Raw genomic sequence first — 21,757 nt, 5'->3', positions numbered from 1 at the left:
TTGGGCTTTTTCCTCCTATCTGGGGCCAATTCCAGAAGGCACATTTCTGCTCAGTCACTTTCTGAGTCAGCAGCAACATGGCTACTGGAAGGGGTCTCACAAACCTCTGCAAAGGTTTGCCCATACGTCTACTAGTCAAAAACTGTGAAAATCTGGGCATCTGGTCCAACCCTCAGTCAAAGACTATGTGCCAGGCGTCAGCTGTGTGACAACTCTGGGGTTATTCCCTTTGTTGCAACTTTTCCCTTTGAGGGGTACGTGAGCTGTAGAAAAACGCAACCCTCCAGGTAATATCATAATTCTTCTATAGCCCAATTTTATGGCTAGCATTCCTTTTTGATTGCAGGATATTTTTGTATCCGGGAAATAACCTTCTGCTGATGAAAAGCATTGTTTTTTCTTCCTTATTAGCATTCCCTTGGGACAACATGGCACCAATGGCAGAAGCATCAGTTTGTAATTTAACAGATGTCTTGAATTTTGGAGATTGAAACACTGGTATGGATGCAATTAAATGTTTTCTATACTTTGAATGCTTGAAGGGCTATTTCTGATGGTTGTAAAATATCTTTATTGGTGGACATTTTGTTTAACATTTGTCACAGGAGCTGCTAGCTCAGAAAAGTTAGAAATAAATATTCAGTAAAAGCCTAGAAGTTCTAAACTGGCCTGCATATTGTTTCTAATTAGTAGAAGCGGGAGAGAAAGTATTGCTTTCACCTTCTCTTCTTGGATTTCTATTACTCCATTCCCAAGAAAATGCCTAAGATATTTATTCTTATTGTGGGCCGTTTTTAGGTCGAGCTTGTAGCGGCAGCATGCATGCGCTGCTCGCTTTGCGAGGCATGCAGTAATCGAGTATGGAGTGGAAGCTCCGTTGAAGCTCCGCCCACTATCCGCTAATGTTTTTAATTGGCTTGTGTCATTGTCTTTCATAAATGCTGCCGTCTGATTGATTATGAGGCTTGTTAATCCCTCCTTATTACGGCCATGTCATCATTTGTATCCTTCCATGGTTACTGGCCCCTTTACTTCGAGTGTTGCACGGTATATGTTATTTAGATTGTGAGCACTATTTTCATTAATAAGGTTCTCTTACTGCCCCTGCCTTCTACCTCCCTCCCGCAGTCCATGCCTTCTTGCCCCCCACACTCGCATTGTTTGTGACTTCTTTCCCCCTGCCTCCCGCTCTCCCACTTGCAATGCAATAGGTCTTGTGTAAATGTGAGTCCTATTGCATTGCAAATGCTTGTTTTACACGGGCCGCCATGAGCATATGATTTACATGCACGGGCGCCGCACCTTATAGGTTATCACAGGGGCCACTTTCATATTTACAACATGAGGGCTCTGCATTCTGCGAGTAGGTTTGTGAAGCAAGCATAGCAGGTGGTTATGCGTAGCGAGTGGTTACACTTTAATAAAGTTAGTTAGCACTTTTTTTTAGGCAAAGGTTAGTTAGGCTCAGCTGCTGTGGCAATGGTAGTACGCTGCAGCTCGCATCCCGGGTGGTTGTCTATTCTCAAAAAAATGATCCCGCGCCGTGACCCGCCCCAACTCCTTACCCACCAGCTCACTGAACCACTAACCGCGTTCTTCACCCAGCTGCAGCAGCCCAGAGCACAACCAAGTCCTCCACCAGATGTTTCTGGGGAGTTTTGTAAACAAAGACTGGTGCCGGCGGCCCTGCACACACAGGCAGCGTGCAGCCCTGGGCACATATAATGCACTTTTTCATCCGCTGCTGTAGTTTCTGGATTATTTTGCACACCGCTGTGTAACACTCGCACAAAAGGCTGACATGCCTGACAGTGAAGATTTCGGACAAGGTGAAAGGTAGGGCATGTTTGTTATTGCGTGTTCATGTTGCTAGCATTAAGAGTAGTTGAAGAAAAGTAAACATTCTTAAGGAGAAAGTTGTGCTTCTGCACCTTGTAGACTGCAGAACCAAGAGGTAGGGCTTGCAATCCTGGCTACGACTTGATCAGATCGTGTGTTCTGGGCTTTCTCCGTTTAACTCATTTGACTCATCTGACAAACGTGGCAATTTCTAGGTATTTCAGTTTGCAATGTATGCTGTGTGTAACGCACTTTTATGTAAAACACACTTTTACTTTATACAATTCTTTGTTACTTATTGAACAGAGTGACTACAGCAAGCGCATACACATAAACTTTGTTTAGAACCAATTTCCGCTTCAGGGTAACCTGAGACTTCGCAGCATGTCAATACACTGTGTGTGCTTCCCTGCATGAATCCGCATTCCTGCCACTCCAGTCCACATGAGAGATAATTAAGGGAATTGGGCAAAAGTAATTGTTTTAACAACCTGAGTTCTATCTGTGTGAGCCAGGTCGGTGTCTGAGTACCCATGGATGAATGAATGAATGAATGAATGAATGAATGAATGAAATGAATGAATGAAATGAGATTTATAGAGCGCATTGCTACCCTGAGGCCTCGTAGCACTTAGGACCGGACAGACAGTAACGTGGATGCCGGGCAAGCGTGAAACTGCTCCAGTGTGTGACACCGACCCCAGCTTATTGATAGAGAAGGGTTTCTGTGGTAGCAGTGAGCGCCTTCTGTTTATTTCGCATTGCAAATGAAACGTTTCTCAAAAGATCACAATTACTACTACAGACGCCGCTCAGAATGTGTTTTTGTGAATGCCGTATCTTGATTTCCATTAGTTCATTTTTTTGTGTAAAGTGCTGCGTTGGAGGGTGCTAGTGTAAAGTGCCAGAAGCAGCGCTCGGAGCCAGGTCTGGAGGCATGCAGCGCTTTACTAAGCACCATAAATGCATACGATTGGGTATCATTTGCATTTAAGAGAGGTCGTTGTTTTTTAGGTCTCGCCTGGCGAAAGCAGCACATGCGCTGCTCTCGCCATTGCGAGTACCTTTTGGAATCAATTCTGCTGAGGGCTCATGCACACGTTTGCATGGACAAAGATGGCTGCTCTTGCCATTTGTCCAAAACAAACAGCATGCGCGTGTCCATGGGACTGTGGACAGTCCGAGGCCATCTTGCGATGCTTCCGTTGTCATAGCAACGAAAATGCTGCTTCCTCTACGCAGCTTGCCGGCCGCTTCCTTACGCAGCTATGGTGTTCGAAGCTGCAGTCATCCTCCTTAAACGCACGGCATGGAACTTGGTTTCTGTTATTTAATGCACGTGACAGCCCTCGCAGATTGCTTATTTCCGCTGTAGAATAAATGGTTACGAAATGGGAAAATGTCACGTGGGAGGACGAGACTTTGTCGAGAGTGATGGCCATGTTGTGGTCAGGCAAAACGTCACAGTAGACATAGTATTTTATGCCTTTAGTGCTTTAATCATTGACAACATGACACCCGCGCCCCTAAAACCATGGACCCTGTACGATACTGTGCTTACTTGACAAAGTGCGTCCTAAAGTTAACTTGCGCTTCTCGCCTGACCATTATTCCCATTACCAAGAATTAGCAGAGAGGCAGGCCAGTCCGTTTGGAGTTACAAAAGTAGCTCCTCCTTCACCTCAGAAACAGTGTAAACTAATCATCAAGGCAATAGTTCTGTGTTGATCAGAAAGGAAGCAGGCTGAGGACGTGGTTGATTATTGTAGATATAATTCATATGGTGTGTGAATAAAATGAGTTATGTTACCTCAGTCAGCCCCGCTGTTGGATTCTGCTAGACCTGACCTGTGAACCTGTGAACAATAACGCCCATCAAAGACCTTACACGTACCCCCTATGATGATTCTTCAGCAGTATTCGTCCACTTTTTAACAACACTCCTGTGATGCCTATAATCACCCCAACGCTTTCCTGCCCCTACCCCCTCACGATAATATCCCAGGTCCAGAAACAAACCAGTATCTGCCAGCCCCATCCTTTACCCCACTCTAGTCCAGGTCATGTATGTACTTACTCTGTGTCTCAGTCCCGAGTCCACCTTTTTGGGCTCTTTAGCGGTGCAGACAGGGGTACAGGTGCGGCACTGCCCCCCCTCTTGTAATTCAAGGCTGTCTTTTTTTTTGTTGCTCTGTTCCCATCTGAACAGAAAACAAAGAGCTTCTGCAAACACATGACTTTCCACTTCCAAAACATATGATGTCACCAGCTCTGGGCCAATCAAAGTCTGCTGGGAGGGACTCTTTTAAGTAACCGGCTCTGAAGAAAAGCTATTGTTCACCCTTTTGCCGGTCCGTGACATGACAAGGGCAACTACAGTTCATCATTCGCTGCACTCCAGGGACCCCAAAAGTAATATTTACAGCCGGCATCAGAGAGAATTTTTCATTTGATGTGTACACGAGGAAACGCTTCGTTTAAAATACACTGAATAAAGGCAGTGTTAAAAAATAGCCGGCAAGTTCCTGAAAAGCGCTTCGACGCCTCGTCAGGGGTAGTAAGCGCTGTATAAATGCTATTACAATTACACGCGTGTATCTTCCTAGCTCTTTTTGTTTAACCATTGGAGAGACTTTAAGCAGAGATCTCAAATTTCCCCGGCCCTTGCATGAACATCTGATAATATCCAGATTTTTCCTTTGCTTTCTAGAACTCGTGGTCGTAAGTTTATGATGAGATAAACAAAACTAAAAGCAATAGAAAATGTAATTAAAACGACGAACTGGAGGAGCTACCCCACAGGGAACAAGTCCTAATCAAGCATTAAAAATGCAATAGGTCTCGCCTTTCATTAAGTTAAAGCCATTTGCTTTGCTATACATGACCATTAGCAAAGCAAATGGCTTTAACTTAATCAAAGGCAAGACCTATTGCATTTTCAATGCTTGTTAGTCATGTTGGGCCTGCACCGAGGGCTCTAGGGAACTGACACAGCACTTTCCTGCTAGGCCTAGTGATGAGCAAAATTTCACACTCCATCGAGCATCAGTAGACAGTATCACACATGTGGAGTAAGTAATCAGATGGAGCTATGTGGAGGTCATTTCTCTGCTTCAGAATCTCACACAACTCCTTCTCCCCCCGAGATGGCTTCCATAAAAACAAGCATTTGCAATGCAGTAGGTCTCGCATTTACGGGAGTTTGAGCTATTGGCATTGTAAATGACAATGCCTTTTATTAATAAAATAAATAAAAGGCATTGTCATTTACAATGCCAATAGCTTTAACTCGCAGAAATGCAAGACCATATTGCATTGCAAATGCTTGTTTATTTTTGTTTGCATTGATTTGGAGGCCACAGTGTTACAATTATTTGTAATATTGGGGTTATGTGTGTCAAATGATCTTGCAAAGTCTTGCAACAGACAACAATATCATCTAGATATGCAGAGACATATCGTTTATGAGGTCCAAGAATTTGGTTAATTAACATTGAAATGTGGCAGGGAACCCATGTAGTGAGGACTGTGAAATAAAACAAATCTTTACAAGATGATACAGGCAGTCTTTTCTTTATCCTCGGGGCACAAGAGGATTTGCCAGTAACCGCTTGCGGGGTCAATAGTGGGTACATATTGAGACTCACCTAGTTGTTCTATAAGCTTGTCCACTCTAAGTTAAAGGATGGCTATCGAATTTGGACACTATTAGCTCATCTAAAATCAATACAAAGTGAATTGCTTGGGAAAAATCAATTATTGAAAGATAGCCCCATAACTTAGAATTTTAGCATTTGTACAACCTCATATAGCACTTCTGCAGGCTTCTGGGAAACAGCTGGGATCATAGTTTTACTGGTTCTGTATAAATGACTTTTGTTTCCAAATGGGTTCTTCCAGATAAATCTTAGAACATTTTAGCAAAAGGCCTGAGGCATGTTTGGAAACTTACTCCATTATATAGCCTCCCAGGGGCCTGTTTCCTAGTGTGGTAACAACTGAAGAGGTCAAAGAGGTCAATTGCACATTTAGGAGAGGAGAGCCTAACCACTTCTTAGTAAGGGTTATTAGATATATTTAGAATCTACCCCCAGTTAATTGTAGTTCATTCATAACTAGACCCACTCTTTTAATCCCTTTAAATGGACCTTGCCATTCAGGCCATCATTTATTATCCGTGGTCGGGAGTAGAACTAGAACTCAGTCACCTGGTTTCAGTTCTCTCTGTTAATTTTGTCGGTTGTAAACATTTTGTTGTCATTGTTGTACTTTTTCTAAGTTAGTTTGTGGCAATTCTCGTTACTTTCTTAAATAATCTTTCAGTTACGTGTCATAATATAGTATGGTTCTTTTCTCTCAGAATGTCTTCTCTTAAACCTCTTGGGTAACAGAAATCAGTGTTTGCATCAGAACAGTAGTTTGAATGAAGAGCAATCTAAACGAGACCGGACGTGGCTTCTAATCACGAAAAGGGATTGTGGTGAGAGTTGGCCCTGGTTTTTCCATCCTCGTGTTAATATTTTTTTTCATGTCTACTTAAAAATACCATTACATATCTCTACCAGTCCATCCATCTGAGGATGATAGTCAGAAGTTCTGAGAGGTGTAAACCCCAGTTGCTGGCATATTTTCTGCATACGTATGGATCCAAATAGTGTTCTTTGATAGGTTAATTGTAATTGTAATTGTAACTGGGTTTTGTATCGCGCCAACTCACCGACAGGTCTCAAAGCGCTACTGACCAAGTACAGAACAAAGATGGAATGAGAGTATATGGGTATCAGGTCTAGCAACCGACTATTGAAGCGGGAATGCTTCTTTAAAGAGTAAGGTCTTCAAGGACTTCCTAAAGTGGAGAAGGTTGGGCTCTCTACGAAGCACCTCCGGTAGCTTATTCCAAATGATAGGAGCCTGCACTGAAAAAGATCTGCCTCCTTTAGTTGTTAACTTGAAGCGTGGTCGAGACAGCAAAAAAGATCCGGACGATCGCAAGGCGCGTTTAGGTTCGTGTATTTCGAGCCTTTCTTTTATATAAGCTGGCGCCTGTCCGTGGATTGCTTTGTGGCAGATACACATACTTTTAAACTCCACTCTCTGGACCACGGGCAACCAATGTAGCCCGTGGAGCAGAGGGGAAGCATGGGTCCTCCTCGGCACTCCAAAAATCAGACGTGCTGCGTCATTCAGAATAACCTGAAGACGGTTGATGGAGTTCTTTGGAAGGCCGAGATACAGCGCATTGCCATAGTCTATTCTAGACACTATTGTGGCTGAAACAATGGTTCGCAGCATATTCCTCGAGAGCAAGGGGGCGAGTTTACGTAGTTGCCTGATCTGGTTGGTACAGGAGCCAACTACAGCGGATACTTGGTTGGCCATCGAGAGTTCCTGATCAATTTTCATCCCAAGACTCTTGACATTGGGGCATGGTTTTGGAGTAGGTCCTAGTTCTTGTGGCCAGAACAAGTCGCTCCAGGGGGAAGCAGAGGTTGAAATGACAAGGACTTCCTTTTTGTCTGGATTGATTTTCAGCAAATTGGATGACATCCAATTCACTGTAAATCGTAGGATGTCTTGGGCCATTGATTGTGCCGATGATGTATTATCGATACTCAGCAACAGCTGAGTGTCGTCGGCATAGTTGAAAACTTTGCACTTCATGTTTGCCAGGGACTCTATCAATGGTTGTAAATAAAGATTAAATAGGAGCGGCGAGAGCGCTGACCCCTGCGGGACCCCACAGACTAACATGCCCACCTCTGAGACCTGGTCTGCCAACTGGATCTTCTGCGTCCTTCTTGTTAAGAAGGCTGTTAGCCATTTAAGAGCTTGCTCTCCTATCCCAAACCTAGCCAGTCTGTCCAAGAGCAGTGCATGGCTGACAGTATCAAACGCCGCTGAAAGATCTAATAATATCAGTGCGCTTGGTTTTTTACTGTCAGCCATGCATCTTAGCTCGTCCAGTACCAACAGCATTACTAGTTCTGTGCTGTGGTGGGCACGAAAACCAGCTTGCCGCTCCTGGAGAAGATGGTGAGATTCCAGGAGGGCTGACAAGGATTTTAGTACGTGCTGTTCTAATACCTTTGACAGAAGTGGCAGCTGGGAGATTGGCCTGTAGTTCTTCAGGCTAGTTGGATCAGCTCCAGGCTTTTTTATCAAGGGTCTGACGCATGCCTCTTTGAAGGTAGATGGTAAGGATCCAGTGGCTAGTGAGGTGTTTAAAAGGTCTAAGATCTGGTCTTCTAGAAGCGGTATTGCCATCCGAAGGATGTCAGGCGGGCAGGGGTCAGCGGGGGAACCAGATTTGATGGATGCTACGAGTTTTCTCAGAGTAGTAGAGTCAATGTAGGGGAAGCTGGTGAGAATTGGAGTTAAAGAGTCTGGGAGGGGCAGTTGTTCGATGTAAGGGACTGGATTATCCTTCTTGATATCAGACAAGATGGTCGCTACTTTTCCAAGGAAGTATCCTTGAAAGGTATCGCAATCAATCAGGATATCTGCCTTTTCCTCCTTCTTACTCAGCTCTTTCAGAATTTGGAAAGTCTCTCTCTGAATATTAGTAGCGTTGTTAATACGCATCTCATAGTAATCCTTCTTGGCTGATGTAATAAGCTTTTTATATACTTGAAACGATGTTCGATATGATTCCCTATCGGTATCCTTTTTAGATTTCCTCCAGCATCTTTCGAGATGGCGAAGCTTTCTTTTTTGTTCGCGTAGACCTTCGGTGAACCAGGGGGCTCCTTTCTCTACACATTTTATTTTTTGTGTCTTTTCAGGAGCTAACTCATCAATTGATTGCCTAAGGATGGTTGCTATCATATTGTACTTTGAGTCTAGATCAGTACTATCAGAGGGGATTATAAAGTTCTGTATGTACTTGGGCATGGTTTTGGCTAGGGTCTCAGAATTCACTTTTTTCCATTGGCGCACTTTTTTATTTTTTAACGGTAGTGTGACCTGGCAGATATCTTGCGATAAGTCATATGAGATAAGATGGTGGTCTGACCAAAAACAAGGTGAGATACTTGTGATGACCGCTTTTGGTGTCGAAGACCAAATAAGATCTAAAATATGGCCTTTTATGTGGGTTGGAACTTCCACAAGTTGTGTCAGCCCGAGGGCGGTCATGATGGTCTGTAATTTCTGGGCTGACGGATCTTGATTGCTTTTATCCCAGTGGACATTAAAGTCGCCAGTTACCAGGATATTTTTATAACGTGTGCATAGGTCTGATATAATTGGATAAAAGAGATCATTGAACATGGGAGTACTTTGGGGTGGGCAATATACTGTTAGAATAATGAGACAGGAATTGTTCATGGTAATTTTTATCCCCAGTAAGTCAACAGTATTTATGGTCTCAGATAGGATCTTTGTTACCATATATTGCCTTTTGAAGATCGTTGCTACACCCCCACCCCGGGTCCCCTCTGGTCGATTATGCCAGACCATATCATCTCTGGGAAGGGCGGCGATGATATCCGGGGACGAGGCATCACTCAACCAGGTTTCGGTGAGTGTCAGGATATCAATAGTCTCCTCCTGTAGAAGGGTGAAGATCTCTAAATGGTGTTTCTGCAGTGACCTGGTGTTAAGGGTAGCCAGCTTCAAAGGGGTTGAGCGGCTTAGGTTCTTACAGCTAGAGATATGCAAGATGTTGTGTTCCTTGAGTGTAGCACATACACTCGGGGATAAGGTATACCTGTCAGAATTCAGTCCTAGGAGATCCGCTGAGGTATAGCAGGTGCGTGTGCCAGAGTCCCTGAGCCCTGAGCCCAATCGTGCGCGGACGGGCGCAGACGGGCAGGACTCTGGCATGACTCCGGCGCAGGTCCGGAGCATCCGCTGGTCGCGTCCGCTGCGCGGAGCCACCACTGTCCGTTTTTATAGCGCTGACGATGGCCTCACTCACCCAGCCGGACCCAAGATGGCCGCCAAACTTGACGCCCAGCGCTCTCGGCGTCAATACTCAGCCGAGAGCGGGACTGGAGCTGCAGGGAAGGGGTAGGAGTGAATTCTAGGCGCTACTAAGCGCTGGGGGGTCACAGCACACCAAATAAAATCAAGGTGTGAAATTCACGAACAAAATGCCAAACTGTTAAAACATACGTTTTGTAAACAAGAAAAGACAGGAGACCTCCCGGCTTCCGCCTCAGGAGGGAAAGGTGCGTACAGTGTCAGAGTTACTCGTTACCAACACCTGGCGCCTTTTATAGCGCTGACGATGGCCTCACTCACCCAGCCCGACCCAAGATGGCCGCCAAACTCGACGCCCAGTGCTCTCGGCGTCAATACTCAGCCGAGAGCGGGACTGGAGCTGCAGGGAAGGGGTAGGAGTGAATTCTAGGTGCTACTAAGCGCTGGGGGGTCACAGCACACCAAATAAAATCAAGGTGTGAAATTCACGAACAAAATGCCAAACTGTTAAAACATACGTTTTGCAAACAAGAAAAGACAGGAGACCTCCCGGCTTCCGCCTCAGGAGGGAAAGGTGCGTACAGTGTCAGAGTTACTCGTTACCAACACCTGGCGCCTTTTATAGCGCTGACGATGGCCTCACTCACCCAGCCCGACCCAAGATGGCCGCCAAACTCGACGCCCAGCGCTCTCGGCGTCAATACTCAGCCGAGAGCGGGACTGGAGCTGCAGGGAAGGGGTAGGAGTGAATTCTAGGCGCTACTAAGCACTGGGGGTCACAGCACACCAAATAAAATCAAGGTGTGAAATTCACGAACAAAATGCCAAACTGTTAAAACATATGTTTTGCAAACAAGAAAAGACAGGAGACCTCCCGGCTTCCGCCTCAGGAGGGAAAGGTGCGTACAGTGTCAGAGGACCCCCTACACAGGAAATACATCATATGGGGTCCTGGTGAGGACAGTAGGGGTTCTAGTTCGGGAACTGGGGCATACTAGGTCAATGAAACAATTCTAAATTAGCCTGGGGATTCTTATCCAATCCAAAATGCCTTGCCACTACATGGGAGTGAGCAAAAAAGGATTTGGTCTCTAAACCAATCAGAAACTAGCAACTGGAGCTTAACGCCTGCCTTTCTTACTCTGTGCAGCTGTCCTTTTTGAACTTCAAATCACAGGTATGTCTGAGTTTCTCCTTCCTCATTCAGGTGTGCCTTTTGCCATGCAAACTGTAGTGTGGGATTGTTCACTTGGGCTGCCCCGAAACTTGTATCCTCTCACGGTTCCTGCGTTAAAAGGGTATTTTAAACCAGACCCATTTTTAGGTCGAGCATAGGCAGCACGCATGCGCTGTCTGGAAGACCTGAAGTAAACACTATGCAGGGTGTAATCCCGCCTGCTGCTTGTGATTGGTTCACTGCAGTGTCTCTCTTGGTTGCAGCATCCTAAGTGGTTCACATAACGGAATGTCACTTCAGTTTTTAGCAGAGCAGCACCGTCTATCTTCAGTTTCCTTTCGCTGCAGTTCATGATGTGTTGTTTCAGAGACCTACTTTTCTTCAAATAGGGCAAAACGCCTTTCTCTTGTCATGCACGGCGTGGCTTGTATTTAAAAACACTTTCATTCTCGTGATGGGTGTCGCGCTTTATTTTCTACCGAGTAATGTCGTTCACGATGGGAAGACGGATTCAGCCCCAGCAACTTCAGGGGCTCCTTTCTTAGCTTGACACTGAGCTCTCTCCACCACACTCAGCCCGCCTACGGGCTTGCCTACATCTGCATGGGGCGCAGAGTCCCACCGCTTCACCAGCCCAAGATATGGGTTGCAAGAAGAGAACACACTCAATCGGCACCTCCACACTGCCTCCCGCCGGCCAACAGCGACCCCCGTGCCCGGCCTGCACTGAGGGCTACACTTCGGTGACACAGCTCTGCTGTCTGCCTGCCTTCCGGTCCCCACACTGTTACCTGACGGAGCTCTCAGTACGACAGATATGTGCTCATAAGACCAGGGGTGGTGCCCGCCCAGCCAGGTGATTACATGCCGATGAGCCCCACCAGCATGAATGCCGTGCAACAGATCCTGAGAGCTCGCCGTCCCACTACAACCCCAGGGGCTATATGATGTTATCTTCTCGTGACAGTTACTCCCCCCATGGCTGCGGTGCACAACTATCCTTGAAAATAGCGATCCCAAGCTGCCCTGCGGGGACTATATACACATGAGCCTGGCCATCGGCTCTAGCACCAGCACCCCGCCAAACAGCTACTTGCCAGCCAGCCTGGCCAGTCAACCATCCTGCGCCTACTGCTCCCTTCGGTGCTCCTTCAACCATCTACACCTCCCTGGCGGTGAGGACTCTACGTCCTTCGCCAGCAGCAACAGCCACCGGCAGTGATAGGGCAGATCTAATTTCCTGTAAGGCGCGGATTTCCATCCCATAGGTTATCCATTCTTGTTCTGGGGGTGATGTTTCTCCTAGTTTACTCATGTGACTGCTAGCAACAGGCTTTGTGGGGAAACAACCTTTACAATGCAGTCATTACATCGCCCCTAAGGTGTTCCAGCGCTTTATGCTTTCACCCCTCCTAGGCGGCAGGGAGAAGTGCACAGGAATCAGACATTGTTTAAGCTCATACTGGCATTCCGTGCCGCAGGGAAATCACGTGGGTCCAGCCCCTTGTGTCCTACTTTCGGGAGATGCACACCGGAAGCATATCCAGCATGATCCATACAGTTATCAAGTGTCGCGAAACCTAGGGCTTCAGGCTCCTTGGTGGGATCAACTTTCACCAGCATCTCACCATCTCTAGGGTAAGTGCACAATACACCCATTCTCCCGGGAGCAGCGTGCCCAGCCTCTGCTCCCATTCTTATCTCTGCTTTACATGCCCTCGTTAAATTCCCAACTTAAAAAAACCAAAACAGAATTTGCTTCCCATGGCAAGGTTTCTGCTGCTGGATGCTTCAAAATATTCAAAGTATCAGTCTAAAGTGTGCAAGCGAGGGGGATGCAAATACAAGCAAAAAAACCTTCTGCCACTTCTGTACTAGCTTGTTACTTCCTGCTCCTTGAGCGCCTAAAAATGCTGCTTGTGAGTGGTCAGTCGCCATAACCATCATCTATCTCTCTAATAAGCCGGTGGTTACCGGAAGCAGGAGGCTTTCCTTCACCCTTAACTCACAAACCCATCCCCAAAAGTTCCAAATTAATATAAGAGAAGACCCCATAACTCCAACGGGGCACACTGCTCTTTAACTTAAAAGCTAAACAGTATTCCTTTTTAAGTCCAGCCTACAGTGGCGGCTGGTGACTTTTGAAAGTGGTGAGGCGTTAATGTTGATGACAAGTTCCACGGAGGGAATGAAGGTAGCAAGGATGAGCAATTTACAAATTCGGACTGAGTAAAATAATATTGCTAGACAAAATCATGTTATTTACAGCACATTTTCCTAAAAATTTGTTAACAATGCAAAACATTTTTTTAAAGCAATTCTGAAGTATAGTATACCAGTAATTAGGTTGAGCCTACAGCAGCGCATGCGCTGTTGCTCGACTTTTGTAAGTGGGATTTAAAAGTGCTTCCCACTGGCATTTGCTGGCCTAATGCTTGCGTTCACGCTCGCGTGAACATGCAATTACTTTCACTTTGGGTACTGTGCGCGCGCACCACTCGCGTGTTTGCCGGCGCGCCTCCGCCTCTCTCTCCTGCTGCAGCCCCCATCTTTGCATTCCCCGCGACCAATGCTTGTGGTTTATTGTGGCACGTAGAACTGTCTCTAAATCAATCCTTTTAGGCATTTGAATTCTAATGTTTTAGAGGATGGTCAACATGTATTTGTCTGAGGTCAGATGTATTTTAGTCTTCCTGTCTCAAGGCTCTGAATTCCAGATGTTGGCCTGTTTAAAGTTAGGTCTCTTCACCAATATATTTATTTAGGACAGAAAGGCGAGATCTGAAATAATAATTATGCCTACATCTTTAACTTTTTTTACTGAGGTTGTCCTTGAGACTCGTCCACACCGGCTAGATCCACCTTTGGTGGTTTCAACTACCATATTCTCTGTTTTAGCCTTCCCAGGAAGTGGCTATTATTCCTGGTTTACAAACATATATAAAAAAAAGCATGTTGTATTCCTTAACTTACATGCAGACTCAAAATTTCTCTGCCTTTGAGTGCTCTTTGAATACAAGTGACCGCCATATCTCAAATCTGATGAAAATGGCACTTTCATTTTTAAGACCTGCTATACTATACTGATTGGTGTAAAAACATTTGCTATTGTTCACTCATTCAACAGCGGAACTAGAGTTTTTGACTGGCCAATGTCAGGTGGGCTGAGCTGTATTCAAGGTTTTGGTGATGATGGCCTGCTGGTTTAGGGCTGCTTCACTCTGGGTGTTTTCTTTTCTCCTCATTAGCATCTCTAAACGGGTCGCGTTTTCCAAAAGCTGAATTTTGCAGGACACCTTTTGTGCCGCAGATCCTTTCTTCCATTTGCCTTGTAAACAAACACCAGACCCTCACAGATCCGTTTCACAGCTTCGAGTTCACAGTGTGCAGGGCCGCAAGACGTTCAGCCTCGAGTCCACACCTAGTAGTACGTCACATCTGTGTGATGCTCGATAGCATGTTGTAGTGAATGAAAGTGCTGTTTTTTCACTGGGGCATTTATATAAATATAGATACTTGCACAATCACGCAACAAGACATCTGCTGTGGTTTTATAACGAGTGCAGGGTTCTTTCATCCCTTGCAGCAGTGCTACGTGACGGTCCATGGCTGGAGATAAATACTAACCATAGGCGTTTTACCAACAGTTCGAAATCCTGACACGCCATGTTTATTGTTCATCTTGCAAAATAGATTGCACCAAAGATGTCCAATAGCGTAAAGCTCATCCCTTGTCCTCTGAGGCCACAGACATGTCAGATTGTCAGAATTTCCATACTGCATATATATGTAACCAATTTGCACACAATTATTACAATTTACATAAAAATGGCTCATTAGCATATTTATGGTTATCCTGAAAACCTGGTTTATTTGTGGCCCTTGAGACAAAAAGCAAGTACAACTGCCCTGCAAGCTGTGTTAAATCACCCTGGGGCATATATACAAGTTGGCGATAAAAAATTATCCGTTTTCGGCCGAAAAGCGGCGATAATTTTATCACCTAATTAGCAAGCTCACGCTAACGCGTTAAACCTTGCTTTAGCGTCGGGATTCCTACCGCCCAGCTTTGCATCTCTAATGAGATGCAATGTGGGGGTTCCTGACCTGACATGACTGGAGAAATGTCGCTAAGCGACATTTCTCTTATCATCAAGCCCCACGCTATGAAGCATAGCGGCAAGAAAAGTAGAGATAACCCCTGCTTGAGGACTGACTTAGCCATGATATCCTATGGAAGGTGGATATCATGGCTAAGTTTGTGCGTCCCTATCAACAAGCTAACGCCACACTTTGTGAGCTTATCGCTGGGCTTCCAGCGATAATCTCACGTTAGGCAGTTAGCGTGAGGATTTTTATTGCTGAGGAGATAAGTTTTGCTAATAGCACGCTAGCCAGAGCGACTGACTCCGGAATCTGGGGATCGCGGGTTCGATCCTCAGCGCCGGCGGCAGATTAGCCCAGCACCATGTGACTCTGGGCAATAGCTTGCTTAATCTTCCCGATGGCCCCCAGCGCCTAGAGACCCTTACGGGTGATTGTTCGCGCTTTACAAATGTGGATTATTATTATCTCAGCGATAAAAATCCACGTTACCCGGCGATAATTATCCTCACGCTAAGAGTGCTGAGTGATAATTATCGCTGGTTGTTGCTGATATGCCCCTCTGTGAACAGCAGTGCTCCACGGCTAGCCCATAAAATGTCAGCAAAATATGTTTTTAATTGTCTCTAAACAGTTTGCAGCAATTTGAACGCCAGAAAACATGTGGATATTCTGATGTCAAATACACATTTAATAAGAAAAAAACCAGGCTAACATGCTACCGTAAGGTATGAAGCAAAGGATGCTGTTTAAAAGAAGCTTCTTTACGATTGCATCCTCAGAGGTGCAAGTCACATCATTAAAAACAAGCATTTGCAATGCAACAGGTCTTGCATTTACGCGAGTTTGAGCTATCGGCATTGTAAATGACAATGCCTTTTATTTATGTTTTGATTTTTGAAGCATAAATGAAACACATTGTCATTTACAATGCCAATAGCTCAAACTCACGTAAATGCATTGTTTTTAATGGGTGGGAAGCTACTTTAACTAACAAAATTGATTAGAAAGGAGGCACAGTTACCTTTCAAGAAAACACAAGAATGCTAGAGACATATAGTAAGGCCCTTGAACTTTAAGCACACTTAAAATATGCAAGTGTTAAAATAATTATCCACAACAGGAAAAAGTGCAACACATTCAAGTTTAGAATAGACAAAGTAGGAGAAATCGAGAAATTTAGCAGCATTCTAGTCAGATTGAAAGGGTGGCATCTTAGGGGAAAACATGTCATGCATGAAACGGACTCTTCAAGGGCCCTGAAGGCTTTGCGTGCTAGTGGGTCTAATACGTGACTGGCTTTGCTTTAATCATGCCATCTCACAGAAACCAATAAAAGCTATGTTTAAAACAATCTTTAGCCCTGACTGACTTGGCCCCAGCCAAACTAGCCTTTTGGAAGTGAGCCTGTTCTGTGATTGACTTGTCTCAACCTCTACAGATCTTTCCATACTAAGTCTGCATTTCAACTGGCTACGCTGCAGCTATGCCTAGTGCTTCATCCATTGCCAGTCTGCGATGTATCTGGCTTTCAGAGACACGTGCCTTTCATGGAAGATTATAATCGCCCTGCAGGCCGTTTCGGACACCTTCACCAGCACGGCCAGCGGCGCAGCCAGGGTCTCACTCTCATGGCAATAAATGGAATCAAGGAAAGGGCACGGATCCAATCTTGGAGCTTGTTTGAAATTCACTAGTTGTAATAAATAAATGAAACATGGACAGAACAGGCTGCGCTTTAGGAAGGCAGTCCTGAAAGGGCTTCTAGTATCAAAGGCAATGCAGTTATATGTATCTATTCAATTAAGCTGCGAACAATATCTGGACTAGGTAATGCATTTCATATGGTCATATGCACTGTTGGACTTGGCCCTTTTTCCTGAATTTTTTCGCTTTTATGGGAAACCACATGTTATATAAATGCAAATATTGAATTCTGTGCGATGGTGTACGCAGACTGAGTTTCCCCATTTTAAACATGTAACTTTTAAAATGGATGCCATGGTTGTGTGGTGGTGCCGTCTGACTGAGCTGGATTAACAGTCTAGTGGTTATTTCCCAGCAACCCCAGCTTTTGGAGGGAAGCCTGGCACCCAGGGTGCTCTACCCCTCCCCCTAGGCCAGTTAGAACCAGTTTCCCCAGACGCTTCTAGAGGCTTCTGACACTGTCTGATAGGTGGGGTGAGGAGCGTATAAAGGGCGGAGCTGGGCTGCCATGTGCTCAGTCAGAGCGTGGACCTGAGAGAGAGGGGACCTGCTGCCAGGGGTTACCGCCACATGGGCCTGTGTGCTTGGCCCTGAGCTTATCTACACCCCTCTGCTGTCCACAGGGCCAGGGAGAGTCATAGTTGGGGCGACGCTGACCTGGGGGAACCTACACAGGAGACTTAGGCGGTAGGGCTTAGTCAGGGACCTATATACCTCTGGGAGTGACAGGGCTTAGGTGCTGCCATTCAAGCTGAGTGAGGAACCCGGGACTAGCCCACTGATCTGGCCCGGCGGGAGGGGAACCCAGGGACGGCCTGCCGAGACTGAACAATCATTTGCTGGCCTGAGCTGAGAGAAAAAGGGAAGTGCCTGTCCCCTGCAGCGCCGTACTGCCCAGGTGCTACCTGCACATGACCAGTGAAGAGGGAGGAACACTATCGCTGGTCCCTGGAGCTTTTAGTGCCCTCCAGCGCCTCATGAGTGCTTGATGCTAATGGCCTGGACCTGAAGGCACTGGGTGGATAGCGCTGAGAAGTGGAGGACTGCCGCTGTGTGCTTTAGCGTCGGAGGGAGCCTACCCCTCACTGTGGGACAGAAGATTGCCCAAAATCGCCGCCGTGGCCCGAGCCGCCAAGCGCACCAGGAGCGGGTGCCCACCCCGCTTTATGTCTGAAATTAAGCGGGTGCCCACCCCGCGTGATTGCCGCGCCTCTCGACTGCCCGGTATCACCACCACCGCCCAGGGTGCGGACGAGGAGCGGGCCGCCGCTCTGCTTGCGGCAACCTGGAAGGGGAAGGAGTGACTCAAGAGCCAGGCGGGAACCTACCCCGCGCTGGTGCCGCCCCCAAGACTCGACAGAGACGTCGCTCCGTGGTGAGGGGCTCCCCGGAGGCGGAGGAGAGCCCTGAGTGCTGGCGGAGTCCGGGCGGGGCTCTCGCCTGTGAGGAGAGCCCCGCGTAGAAGTCACGGGTCCCAGGAGGGGGCCCGGGTGAAGGGCGAGGAGCCAGGTGGGAGCCTACCCCGCACTGGCCAACGTCGACGGAGACTTCGCTCCGTGGTGGGGGCCCTCTGGAGGCGGAGGAGACCCCCGAATGCAGCGGGAGCCCCTCCAGCTCCATGATGAAGTCCCGGGCCCCAGGGGAGGGACCCGGGTGAAGCGCGACGTCGGGAGGAGACCAGAAGAGGCGGAAGGCACCCGCAAGATCCCCGGTGAGTTGGGGCCCATTGAAGGAGGAGGGGGGGTAGCGGGGCACAGTGTCAGTGCCCGCCCCCGTTGGGCCTTCCCTGAAGACACCGGGAGTGTCCGTTGCCAGCCCGGTCTCTTCAGCTGCCCCGACTGGCAGTGGGCAGCTGCAACACGCCGCCATAATTGCCCGGGAGCCCCGTGGGGCTCCCCTACAGACAGGGCCCCAGGGGCTACACAGCGACGCCGCAGTGGCGGGTCGCTGCAACGATTGAGGCCTTTTTGAACCTCGGGCCCAGAAGAGGGGCCCCCACGCTCCCCGATGGCCAGGACTGAGTCACCTTGACTCAACTGCCCCGCCGGACAGTGGGCAGTTGCCACCATTGGGCATTTGTGTAGATGGTACTAGGTGTTCCCTGTTCTGCCAGTATGATACCTAGTGTATTTCCATGGACCGCTAACTGGTTGGGGAGTGCCTTTATTTACAGGAATGGGTTGCGCCCGAAGCCTAACAGTATTGCCCAGATGTTCTAGGGTTCTGCATCTACTGTTTATGCATAATGTATGGGAACACTAAGGATATGGTTTTCAGGCCCTAAGCCACTGCGTTTATAGGCCAGGTTGGTGCCTAGCGCCTAGGTGTATGCCTACTGTGTTTAGCCCCCAGGAGAGGGGCAGGACATATGTTCTTATACCTACTGCATAGGCTGTGAAATGCCCTAGGCTAATGGTAACGTTTATTCCCTAGGGCTACAGCGTTGGTATTTTGCATGACGTGTTCCTCATGTGAAGTAGGCCAAATGTTTACTTGTTTATGCCACAGGTGATTGCCTAATGTTTTCACCTTACAGCGTTTCTGCCTCAGGGGTTATTCATGTCGTTTACACTTATGGTGATGTCATGATGTTTCCATTACAGGTGTTCCGGCCTAATGCCTAATGTTGCGCCCTGATGTTTTTATTGCAGGACTGAGGCGGATGGACTTATCTTTATTGTCGTTTACGTCACAATGGTTCTGGCAGCGGCCCGACTGGCCCTGCCATGTATATAATCCCCCCCCCCCCCCTGTAAATTTTGACCGAGCGCCAGTTGGCGCAGTATAGAGATTGCTATTAATACCTTGTGTTTTGACAATACAAAAATTATTCTTACACAAACTGGTGTAGCGTCTCTTTTTGGAGTGTGCCTTGTGTGTCGCCTGTGTGTTCTGCGTGGATGCTTTACACATTTCCTCCAGAGTTTGGCCCACCCGCTCTGCACTACGCTACCCGTTTCCAACATTGGTGTTCAGTAGTGGGATAGGACTTGTGTTTGCGCAGTACCACAGCGACAACGGGTCGCATTGCAAACTGAGCCGTAAAGTAATCTCAGGTTTTGGGGGATTATTGGTTTTCTGATTGTGATTTCCTCCTAGAAGTGGTGTCTTTGAATTGTGTTCCCCTGTTGCACTGTGGGTGGTGTGTCCCGGGTGTACCTCGCCAGGATGGGGTTAACCTACAACGAAGATGATCTTGGGGAGTACACGGAGCAAGAAGTGATGTATTTCTGCAGAGAGAGAGGGATACCCCCAGTAGGCAACACGCGCAGGAAGCTATTTCTCTATGAGGCCCTCAAGAAGGGGGAACCCTTAGAGATCGGTGGGGACCTGTCAGATTACCCCCGTATATTTAAAGGGTGGATTTAGTGGAAACCCGGAGGAGGACATCCAGTGTGGGGAGGACTCTGAGAGTGAGGGTGCCCAGTTCATAACCCCGGAGGGTGGTGACACTCACGAGGAGGAAGAAGATGCCCGGGTGGAGATGCCAGTAGCGAGTTAAAATGGCTGTGCACCTACTTTAGGTCGAGGCCACTAGAAGTGTGCATTTATGGATTAGCTTGTAGTCGATCATCTGCGCATAATCTGCAGATTTTAACAACAAGAAAAAAAAATTAAAACTCAAATGGTTCAAAAGTTATTAAAAACGCAGCGACATCGGTTGCCTTGCAGTGGAACCCCATTTGCAAAGGCCGATTGATCCCCGCATGTTGCTTAATGCTATATTTGTGTGTTCAACTGGTTCTACTGATGTGACACCTTAGCCCAGGCACCGTAAACATGTGTAATAATGACAGTAAGTAATTAAACTTCTGATAATTTTCTCTTTCTTTATGCATACTTTAGTCAACCCTGCTGCCTAATTTGCTCCTCCCCTTCCGCATAATTCCAGTAGCCCTCGTTTAGGCATTGATGCATAATTGGTCCACCTCTAAAACTAACGCGATGACGTGGACAGCCATGCCCCCTCTCGAGTTGTGAGTTCCGGCTTCCCTTTTCTTTAAAACATTAAGCAGGTCACCGTACAACCCATCGACGGGGTCCGGCTGAGAAGGGTTACAGCAGGTACCTAGTGGGTGCCTGGCATTGAAGGCGTGAGTGAGTCTTCACCGCAACATGAGATAAGTAATTTGCGTGTCGGTTGGAGGCAATATCGATCAATCACTCCAACCTTCTCTTTTCCTTTAGGGTGTGCCTACTTGCCACCACCCCCCTCCCGAGACCCATGGTGTGATTAGTTGTTACGCTGCATGTAAGATTCATTTCTTTATTGTCTTTTTCACTCGCAGGGAGACATAGGCTCATCTCTGTAGTATAGGTAGCATTTCCCCTTAGATCCACTGATACCGTTAATGCCCTAGTTGGCGTGCAGGTGATATAGGGCTTGCTTGAAAAAGGTACCTTCACAAAGCTAGTCTGTTAAACGGTTACAACTACTGAGTTTGTGTAAACACGTACACGTTTTTTCACCATAGTGCACTTTTGTTCCCTGAGGTACGGTAACAGGGCACTTTGAGAAGAGCACGAGTGCATGAATGAACTCTAATGGCAAACACACGATTATTGACTTTTTAAAAACGCATTGTCTGTTTTTTCTTTGTGTGTTTGTCTTTATCTGTTTTCTTTCTTTTACAGATTTATTTTTGGTTCTTCCAAATAGGAGAACCTCACAAGTAACAGTGAGTCACTGAACCAATTTTAACCTTTTTTACACTTTGACCTCTGGTTAGGGTGGACCTTAGCGCATCCATACCGCCGAGGTCCACCCTTTGGTCCTGAAGAATGCCTGGCTATTAACACCATATAGGCAGAAACATGTTGACCATGCACAGTGGGATGTAGCTGATCAATTTACCCAGCATACACATCCCTCGTTCTGTTTTTATTCATGTCAGATTGGCCATCTAATAAAAATCATTTTTTGAACACAATCTAGACAGTTTTAACCCACTACACTTAGCACTTTCACCAATCACACAAATAACACAAAAAACCTGCTCCTCAGTA

Source organism: Triturus cristatus, chromosome 2_1 (assembly GCF_964204655.1).
Source record: "Triturus cristatus chromosome 2_1, aTriCri1.1, whole genome shotgun sequence".
In the NCBI taxonomy this organism is placed as follows: domain Eukaryota; kingdom Metazoa; phylum Chordata; class Amphibia; order Caudata; family Salamandridae; genus Triturus; species Triturus cristatus.
This window is presented reverse-complemented; position numbering follows the sequence as displayed.